The 8,468-nt window shown below is 42.6% G+C and overlaps 1 pseudogene across 1 annotated transcript; it reads right to left on the reverse strand.

Moving 5' to 3' along the window:
* Window positions 1-241: 241 nt before the first annotated feature.
* Window positions 242-2,286, reverse strand: LOC110204688 (fatty acid-binding protein, liver-like; annotated as a pseudogene). Its single transcript, XR_013483501.1, has 3 exons — window positions 2,218-2,286; window positions 1,645-1,816; window positions 242-329 (listed from the first exon to the last, which is right to left on the reverse strand). The product of XR_013483501.1 is annotated as a fatty acid-binding protein, liver-like (transcript).
* Between the last annotated feature and the right edge of the window lie 6,182 nt (window positions 2,287-8,468).

Here is an 8,468-nt window from a genome sequence, read left to right on the forward strand (position 1 = left end):
TCCTCCATCCCTGCTGTCCTCCATGTTTTTCTCTCCTCCTCCTCTTTTCTCCCTCTTCTCTACTGTCCTCCATCCCCTCACCTGTCTTTCCCTCATCCCCTCTTCCTCCTCTTTGAGAGCAGGCACTGCCTCCCTTATTCTATTGGCAGCCCCAGTACTTGACACCTAGTATGTGTTCTCCAAATGCTTTTTGGATCCATCCCCCACAACCAAGCAGGAAGAGAAACACCTGATCACTCACGGTGGTGAGTATCTCCATTCAGTTCAGTGACAGACTTCATTCTTTCAAAATTGTCACCAGCTTGTTACCTCCTTCTAGATTCACTACACTGTAGGGAGACAGAAGAGTTAGCTCTGGCAAGCCCTAGGGACTGGGGGTGAGCCAGGGATGCACTGGTAAATGTGCAACAACTGGTTTTCTGGAGGGAAAAAATGTACACACAAATTTCCATTATAATCTGTAGTATAACATTTGAGTATTATTTGCAGTGTTAACACTTCTCATCACTTTAAAAGGCAATCAATAAAACAATAAATCAGTCCTTGATTTGTAGCGTTTGCTATTTTCTGAGGGGTAAATGCTCACACTTAAAATTTAACAATGCTGGCACTCTCCTGCCGGTTTCAGCTGGCTCCAGCACACCCCTCGAGTAAGTGCCAAGCCAGATTCCCTGCAGAACTTCTTGTTTCTATACTTCACTGGCTGGATTGTTTTCTAGTTCTCTTAGCCCTTTCCTTACTTTTCCTCCTCTCCCCTTTTCTCTTCTCTTCCTTTTGCTGTCTGTGAGTCAGTCAATAAATATTTATTAACCGTCTAAGATGTGTCACATTGTACTAAGTACTGAAGACAGTCCCTGCCCTCAAGGAGCTTACAATCTAACCGGGGAAACAATAAGCAAACAGGTACAAACAAGTCATAGACTGGATAAGTGAGAAATAATTAACAGAGGGAAGGCCCTAGAACTAAGCGGTTGGGGAAAGTTGTCTGTTTTTTTTCAGCCAAAGACAAGGTTGATTGAAGATTCGCCATATTACAGTTTTAAGGAATCTGAGCATCTGTGGGTTATTGGCTAGATCGTGAAAATCTGCGCTGTTGGGGAAGGTTTCTTGTAGAAGAGTGGGGGGAGATTACAGTTGGGACTTTAAGGAAGCCAGCAGAGTCAGCAGTCTGAGCGGAGGAGTGAGAGCATTCCAGACATGGGGGATAGACAGGGAGAATGCTGGAGCTGAGAGATGGAGGGTCTCGTTTCATGAACAGCTGGGAAGCCAGGGTCACTGGATGGCAGAGTATGTATCAGGGAGTAAGGTGTGAGAAGACTGAAAATGTAGGAGGGGGCTGGGTTATGAAGGAACAAGTCAGCTACTGAACACAGCCAGCATGGGCTGGAGGCACTGCTTCCTGGCTGGTCCTCTATACCATATTCCACCAGACTGCTTTTCATCTAATCTACCTATCTTGCAACACGTTGGCTAACAGAGATATGTTTGTGTCTTATCTCCCTAGCAGGCTGCAAGCTTACTCCAGGGGGTTATGGACCAAGTTTTAGCTAATCTTTGCATCTCCTCCAGGGCTTAGCCCAGAGGCTAATACGCGGCACCTTAATGAATACCATGTCCCTAAATTTAATTAAGTTATATTCTTACCTTGACCTTTTCCCCAGTGGAGTGGTCAGCTCACACTCCTCCCCCACAGTGAACTCCATCACCTGGATTTGGTTACCATTGTTAAAGGTGAACTTGAAGTGATTTCCATTTTGTACAATTTCGGACGTTCCCCTGGTATCCATTGCCTTCCGTATGAGGTCATCAGGTAGACCTGGTTCATACAATAGACATTCAGACCTAGAAGGCATCTAAGAGCCAAAGATCTCATTTGGGTCTCGTGACAGCCCTGGGAGGTAGGGACTATTATTATCCCCATTTTCCAGATGAGGAAGCCAATGTGAGAGCAGTGAGATGATGCAATCCATATTATGGAATGATTAAGAGCAGAGCCAGGCTCACATTCAGATCTGACTCCTCATTCTGTTGTTCTTCACCCTGACACCCAACCCAGGCTCCCGAATGCCTGCCCAGAGCCTCACTAGTTGGATTATTTCACTTGCTGCAGATTCCCTGTATATTTTAAGTTCATCCCTTCTGGCAACCACAAGTATAATGCCCCTGTCCCTTTGATCCCAACATTTGATGCCCAAAGGCTGTTTCCTAAGCACTTACCAGCAGCCTTCAAGAAGGCTTCAAAATTCTCTTGGGACTGGAGCTGGTACTTTCCTGAGAAGTTCATGGTGAAGGATGTTCTCTCAAAACACTGTCTGGAGAGAAGGTGCCTGGCCTGGCCCTGAGAGTCTGGTTTTATAGGGGGCTCGTTCCCTTCAAATGTTGGTCAGAGGTTATCGTTTGGAACTTTTATGATTCTGCTCAATCATTAATTCCTTGGGAGCAATGTTCAGCAAAAAAATAAGGAAGGCATGGGGGAGTTAACTGGAGTGCCTGGCCACTTGGTACAGGAGTAGGGGTGATCTATCCAATTGTCCAGAGTGTCTGGGGCTGGGAGGGGAGGACAGTGCCCACTGGCATAAGGAAGGGGAAATAATGAGGTCTTTTCACTTTGTGGCAACAAGAAGAAATATCAATGTGGCACTTTTTTGTTTTTATTACATCGTGCTTTCTTATGCATTAGCTCATTTGATTCTTACAAGTATCCTGTAGGGTAGCTGATGAAATCATAGTTGCTTCAGTTTTAGAGATGAGGAAACCAAAGTTTGTCAAGGTCACACAGTGTAAACACTGAGCTGGGGTGGATATCAAGGGATTTCTCAGGCTCATCTTGTCATTTCTCACCTGCAGGACTTTGTATAAAACAGGGTACTGAATTTGAAGCCAGAGCTCACTACAGAAGCTTATGTTTTACTGTGTGTGTGTGTGTAAGCACATGTGCTCTCATGTATATGTGTGTGTATGTGTATAGGAGGGCAGAGTATTCATTTTTATCTCTGTCTCCTCAGTATGTATCACACAGCAGGCATTTAATAAATATTTGCTGATGGAATTCAACCTGAGTTATTCTCTTATAGTTTAGGATTTTCACTTTCACTTTCTCAGAGTTTACATTGACCCCTAAACTGAACTTTTTTTCATTCGGTCATTTTCAGTTGTGTGCAATTCTTTGTGACTCCAATTCAAGGTTTTCTTGGCAAAGTTACTGGAATGGTTTGTCTTTTCCTTCTCCAGCTCATGGTACAGATGAGGAAACTGAGGCAAACAGGGTTAAGTGACTTGCTCAGGGTCACACAGCTAGGAAGCTTCTGAGGTCTTATTTGAGGCCCAGTGCGCTATACACTATGGTGCCACCTAGCTGCCAAACCACTACACTAGGGGCATTTTTCAAACACTAATTCTGTAGTCCCAACACTGTACTGTCCTTCACTACATTGCACACTCCCTATGTCCTACTCACACAAAATTTCATTTTATTTCAGAGCTATAACTGCCAAGCCAGTGACATGTGAGAATCTATAAATGGGACTTTGCCTTTTTAAGACCAATGAAAGAATCGTAAAGGAAAATGACAGAGCAGTGTGACTGTAAACTGTGTTTATCAATTAAACACCAAGCACGTGATGTTCCTTTAGCTGCTAGAAAACACCTTTTATTTTTTTAGTTAAAATTAATTTTTGTTTGTTTATTGAGTTTGGGTCTCCCTATATCTCTCAGGCCAGAAGCATAGCAACCACTCATTCAGGACCCCAGTCCCAATCAGTTAATCTGCTTTGTGTCTCTGACCTTGGCCAATTTACTGCTGGTTAGGCAACTTGGGAGCTGGGGGTGTTGATGGCAGACTTAGCAGCTCAGAACTCCTGAACACAAGCCATTCACCAGCCTCCACCTCCTCCTCCCATGCCTGGTGAGGGCCTATAAGCATTTACCACTGCCCACAGAAAAAAGAGGAGGGAGCAATGTTGCCAATCTGGACCAGGACCAGGGACAGTGGTGAAAGGGCCACAACCTCACTGGCTTATAGACACTGGCCAGAACAGAAAGAGTAAGATAGAGAGGAGTCAGAGGTAGAAAACCCAGGTACCACCATGACAGTCAGTCCCCTGTTTCCTGAGGTGTGTTTCATCACCGATGAAAGGTTCCTCTTTATTCTTAAAGCTGCCCTTGCTTGTCTTATGGCAGGCCCGGAGCATTCACACAAAAACGGGGACAGAGAGATGGACTAGAGGGATGCAGGAATAAATGTAATTTGTCATTTGAGGGCTAAGTCAAGAGTGAGATGCTACATACAGGCTACAAGCTCTGGACCCATGTCATGGTCTTGTGTTAGTCCTCACATTTCTTTGTTTCTCTTGGCCTTCTGACCCTGCCATCCAGACCCTCCCAATGAAGACTTTCCTCTCTCTATTTGGCTTCCACAATGTTCTTATCCTGGTTCTTCTGTCTTTCTGATCCCTCCTTCTCAGGCTGCTTTCCTGACTCATCAATCATCTTCCAATCCCTAAGTGCTGGTTTCCCCCCAAGGTCCTTTTCTTCTCGCCTTGTTTCTCTCCACTCTATCTCAGTGATCCCAATCAATTATGTGTCTCATACTCTTCTCTTTACTGTCGATATTCAAGTCTATACTTGTAACAATACTAAATTCTCTCCTGAATTCTTATCTGACATCTCCAACTGCCCTTTGGATATTTCTTTCTCAGTGACGTTCTGGCACATTGAATCACATATTTAGGGCTTGAAGAGACCTTAGGGAGCATTATATCCACTCTTTCCTTTAATGCATGAGGAAATTGAGGTCCAGAGAGATTAAGTATACAGCTAGGTGAGACAGTGGATGGATTGCTGGACTTGGAGTCAGGAAGACCTGAGTTCAAATACTGCCCCTGACATTAACTAGCTGTGTAATCCTAGACTTAATTTCTCTGAGCCTCAGATTCCTGATCTGCAAAATGGGGACAATAATCATAGTACCTACCTCATAGAGTTATTAGGAGGGCCAAATGAGATGACATAAAGTGCTTTGCAAACATTAAAATGCTATCTAAATGCTAGCTACTTTCTTTAGTATGAAGTGACTTGCCCAGATTCATCGAGCTAGTAAATATCTGATGTGGGAGTTGAGCTCAAATCCATATCGATGTTCTGTACCCTGCAGTCCATTGCAGCAGGCTGCATCCAATTCAGTGCCTCCAAAACAGAATTCCTCTTCTCCACCTAAATTTGCCCTTCCTCCAAACTTCCCTTCTTCTTCTGAGAACAATCAGCCAACCTGATTCAGAATCTCAGAGTCTTCTTCCCTCCATCCCTTCCAGTCCCCATATCCAATTCATCCCCAAGTCCTGTCGATTTCAACTCCACAGCATCTCTCGAATCACTCCCCTTTTTTAACACCCATCTCTCAGGTCCGTATCACTTCTCAGAGTAGCCTCCTAAGTGGTCTCTCTTCTTCCAAGAAGGCTCTCTCTTCTTGAATCTATTCCTTACCTAGCTGCCAAAATAATCTTTCTGTGACCAAGGCACGACCACGTCACTTCTGAACTCAAAACTCTTCAGTGGCTCCCCGTGGTCTGCAGGATAAAATGCAAACACACTCTTCAATCAGGCATTTCAGGTTCACACTAGAAATGAGAGAACCATTCTGACTAGCATGAAGTTGGTGTTTAATATAAGTACAGAGATACTAAGAAAGGAAAAGAGCATCTATGAAACACCTACTATGTGCAAAGCACGGTGCTAAGTGCTTGACAAATATGATCTCATTTGATCTTCAGACCAGCTCTGGAATGTTGGTATTATTATTGTTCACATTCTACAGATGAGGCAGACAGAAGTTCAGTGATTTGCCCAGAGTCACACAGCTAGGGAATGTCTGAGGTCAAATTTGAATTCAGGTCTCCTAACTCCAGACCCAGTGCTGTGTCCACTGAGCCATCTAGCCCAGGTGAACAATATCTTCTGGTGCTGAAAGAAGTGGTGAATAGGATTGCCAGGTCACCGTCAGTGATATCTGAAAGATCATGGAAGATGGCAATGGCCTACAAGGTGGGAAAGGGGACAATGCAGTCCACATTTTCAAGAAAGTGATGACATCAGAGTCTTCCAATTAGAGGTCGGTGAGCTTGGCTTCCATTCCTGGGAAAATTCTAGAGAGGATGATAAAAGATTAGCCAACATGTGGAGAAGGAAGTGGTAATTACAAAGAGCCAGCTTGGTATCATCCAGAACACCACTGGCCCCATTGAGTTCATTGTCTCTTTTGACAGGATTACTCATTCTTTGGGAGGAAATGCTGTGGACAAAATTTTCCTAAGTTTTAGCAAAACTTGTAGTAAAGAATCTCATATTATTCTCATGGAGAAGGTGGAGAGATGTGGAACAGCAATTACTTAGATCCAGAAATCACTGGATGACTGGACCCAAAGATTAGCTGTTAGTGGTTCAATACCGACATGGTACCAGGCAGACTTCCAGGGGAGGGAGGACATAAGCATTTGTTATTGTTCAATCACAGCCAACTCTTCATGACCCCATGGGCCATAGCACACCAATACTGTCCATGGGAATTTCTTGGCAAAGATAGTAGAATGGTTTGCCATTTCCTTCTTCCATGGATTAAGGCAAACAGGAATTAAGTGACTAGGTCAAATAGTGTAAGTGTCTGAGGTAGAATTTGAACTCAGGTCTTCTTGATTCCGGGCCCAGTACTTTGTCCATTCAACCATCTGACTGACCCATAAGCAGTTATATAGCACCTACTATGTGCCAGGCACTGTGCTAAGTACTCTACAAATGTTATCGCATTCAACCTATACAACAGCACTGAGAGGGAAGTGCTATTATTATTTCCATTTTGCAGTTGAGTAAACTGAGGCAAACAGGGATGAAGTGACTTGACACAGATAGTAAGTGTCTGAGTCTGGATTCAAATGCAAGTCCTCCTGACCCCAGATTCAGGGCCCTACCAACTGTGCTCCCTAGCTGGCCTTAGTAGAATCCTTCAGGGTTCCAGGCTTGTCCTGGGCTGATTTTAATCAGTGATCTGCATAAATGCACAGAGGAGATGTCATCAAATTTGCAGATGACACAAAATGGGGCTGGGGCTTGGAGGATGGGGGCAGATAACTAACATATTGGATGATAGAATCAGAATCTAAAAAGATCTTGACAGGCTAGACCATTGGGCTGAATCCAATGACACAAAATCTAACAGAAATCAATGTAAAGCCCTATACTTGGGTACAGAAAATCAATTTCCTAAGTATAAAAGGGGAAGGCAGTTAGACAGCTGTTGCTGTGGAAAAAGTAATGGAGGCTTTAATGGACACAAGCTTAACATAAATCAGTTGCATGATGAAACTGTCAAAAGCGCTAATGCCTTACTGTAGACATTATAAAATATTTAGGAGTCTACCTCCCGAAACAAACCCAGGAACTCTATGAACACAATTACAAAACACTTTTCACACAAATAAAATCACATCTAAATAATTGGAAAAACATCAGTTGCTCATGGGTAGGCCAAGCTAAAATAATAAAAATGACAATGCTACCTAAGCTAATTTACTTATTCAGTGCCATACCAATCAAGCCACCAAAAAATTATTCTATAGAGTTAGAAAAAATAATAGCAAGATTCATTTGGAAAAAGAAAAGTCCCAGAATATCAAAGGAACTAATGAAAAGAAATGCAGGGGAAGGTGGCCTAGCAATTCCAGATCTTAAATTGTATTATAAGGCAGCAATCATCAAACCTGCTTGGTACTGGCTAAGAAATAGGGAGGTGGATCAGTAGAATAGGTTAAATATGCAAGACGCAGTAGTCAATGACTATAGTAATCTATTATTTGATAAACCCAAAGACCCCAGTTTCTGGGATAAGAACCCACTCTTTGAAAAAAAACTGCTGGGAAAACTGGAAAAGAGTATGGCAGAAACTAGGCATAGACCCAAATCTCACACCATATACCAAAATAAAGTCAAAATGGGTTCATGACTTAGATATAAAAGCTGATACCATTAGTAAACTGGGAGAACAAGGAATAGTTTACCTATCAGATCTATAGAGAACAGAAGAGTTCGTGGCCAAACAGGAGATAGAGAACATTAGCAAAAGCAAAATGGATAATTTTGACTACATTAAATTGAAAAGTTTTTGCACAAACAAAGCCAATGCAACTAAGATTAGAAGGAAGGTAGAAAATTGGGAAAGAATTTTTACAACCAGTCTTTCTGATAAAGGCCTCATTTCTAAAATATATAGAGAATTAAGACAAATTTATAAGAATACAAGCCATTCCCCCAATTGATAAATGGTCAAAGGATATGAACAGGCAGTTCTCAGATGAAGAAATTAAAGCCATCTATAGTCATATGTAAAAATGCTCTAAATCATTATTGATTAGAGAAATGCAAATCAAAACAACTCTGAGGTACCACATCACACCTATCAGATTCGCCAACATGACAAAACA

Source organism: Phascolarctos cinereus, unplaced genomic scaffold (assembly GCF_003287225.1).
Source record: "Phascolarctos cinereus isolate Bilbo 61053 unplaced genomic scaffold, phaCin_HiC Scaffold_888;HRSCAF=1541, whole genome shotgun sequence".
Lineage (NCBI taxonomy): Eukaryota > Metazoa > Chordata > Mammalia > Diprotodontia > Phascolarctidae > Phascolarctos > Phascolarctos cinereus.